Genomic DNA, 2,447 nt, shown 5'->3' with positions numbered 1-2,447 from the left:
TTCCTGTTGCTCAGTGTCTGTGGCTTTCCATTTAGAGTGTTATTTTCTCCAGTTTACTTGGAGGTAGTGTGGTCTGATGGATGAGCAATCAATTCTTAAGTTTCTAAAGTTCTTCCACTAATTTATTTTTTAAACCTTGTGTCTTCTACCTCTTTTATTCAAGATCCAGAGAACTTCCTGTCTTAAGCATATTGTGAAAGTTGATTAATACAAACCTGGTAAAATGTATAAATTCTAACTTAGACTACAAATGTGTTGAACTGAGTGTTCTTAGAAAGAAATGAAATCTAATTAGCTTGTGGATATTCAGTAGGTACACAGTGTTGCTGCTTCTCAGGCATGCAGAAGGAAACTCTGCTAAAAATAGGTTACAGTCTCTTTAGTTTACTTTCATGCTTAATTTTACACATTTTAGATATTATAGCAAGTCATTAGTGTTAAGTTTATAACTAGAAAAAGTGAAAATTTCTTGATACAGACCAGCTTAACTTCATGGTAGAAAATGTTCATAAAATTTTGGATTCTGCCTTCAGCACTGTCAAGGAGTAAACTTTAATATCCTTCTATATGTGGGATATGGAATCCATTTTTCAGTGCATTAGATAATAAGCACTAGAAGTTATCTTACTGCAATAAAAATACCTGGTTACATATGTCCTTCCCATGCCTCCACACTGTCTTCTGCATGGAGGTGAATAGATTTCGAGAGGTTCATGTGAAAGAGAAAGTAAGAAAACTGAAGTATCTGCATTCTCTGGACCCTTTTCAGTAGGAGGTTCCAGGAAGGACAGTGGGGATGGGAGGGTGGTACAGAAGTTAACTCCTTGGCAAAAGCTTCAGAGGTCTGATTCAAATTTTATTTTTTAAATGTTTAACTATTTTTTAATTGTAATAAGCCAAAGGATACAATCAACAGAGTGAAAAGGCAACCCATGAAATGGAAGAAAATATTTGCAAGTCATATATCTAATAAACGGTTAATATTGAGAATAAAGAACTATGCCTCAATAATAACCCCCTTCCCCAAAACAAACAACTTGATTAAAAAATGGGCAAAGGACTTGAATACACATTTCGCCATAGAAGACAGACAAATGGCTAATAATAAGCACATGAAAAGACGCTTGACATCACTAATCATTAGGGAAATGCGAATGAAAATCATGAGACACCACCTCACATCCATTAGGATGGCCACTTTAAAAAAAGTGTTGGCAAGGATGTGGAGAAGTTGGAACTCTTGTACACAAATGGGAAGAATGTGAAATGGTGCAGCCACTGTGGAAAACAGTATGATGGTTCCTCAAAAAAATTAAAAATAGAACTACCGTATAATCCAGCATTCCCACTTCTGGTATATATAGAAAAATATTGAAAGCAGGGGCTCGAAGAGATATTTGTACACTCATGTTTATAGCAGCATTACTCAAAATAGCCAAAAGAAATAGGCAATCCAAGAGTCCATCAACAAATAAACGGATAAACAAACTGGTAAACAATAGACTGGAGTAGTATTCAGCCGTAAAAAAGGAAGATGATTTTGACACAAGTTACAACATGATGATCCGTAAGGGTATTATGCTAAGTGAAATAAGCCAGTCACAGAGACACGGTATTGCTTCCACTTATGTGAGGTTCCTAGAGCAGTGAAATTCATAGAGATACAAAGTGAAATGGTGGTTGGGAGGAAGTGATGAGTTGTGTAATGGGTCCTGAATTTCACTTTTGCAGGATGAGAAAGCCGAGATAGGATGGTGGTGGTGGTTGCACAACAATGTGAATATATTTAGTGACAATGAACTATACACTTAAAAAATTGGTAAGATGACACATTTTACGCCAGGTGTATTTTAACTTAAAAGAATTGCAATATGCATCGTGCACACTCAAGTACTACATTATACACCAAAATTGAAGGCACTTTAAAATTTGTTGCCAATAACTTGTGTACATCTCTCATAAGCTTACCCTTTTCTCTTGGAGAGTTTCCTGATAAGACTGCGAGATCAGCAGTTAAAGACAAAAACAAAATCCCTCTGCCCTTCCCCATAAGACTATTGTTTTCATTCATTATAGCCCATTTAAAATAGTATGCTCAAAACAGATTCCCAGGTTTTACTGCAAATGTTTCACATTCCAAGTTATAAAATACATCAAGACCGAAAAATACGCTTCGTACCCATTTTATGTATTTGGCTTCGGTGTGGGTTGTCACTGGCAGAGAATTCTGCGGATGAAAATCAAGTCCCGGGCGGCAAACCTGCCCACAGAGGCTGGCCCCGCCCCCTCAGCGGGCCAATCAGCGGCGCGCCCGGGAAGGCCGCACAGCCGCCGGCCGAGCGAGTCGAGGAGGACGCCCGGGCGGCTTGGCGGTTCGCGCAGGCGCCGAGCGCCGCCTCCCAGCTTCCGGGCGGCCAGCTGGTTTCCTGGAGAGGCCGGCGGGCCGC

Source organism: Miniopterus natalensis, chromosome 19 (genome assembly GCF_054644295.1).
Source record: "Miniopterus natalensis isolate mMinNat1 chromosome 19, mMinNat1.hap1, whole genome shotgun sequence".
NCBI lineage: Eukaryota > Metazoa > Chordata > Mammalia > Chiroptera > Miniopteridae > Miniopterus > Miniopterus natalensis.
This window is presented reverse-complemented; position numbering follows the sequence as displayed.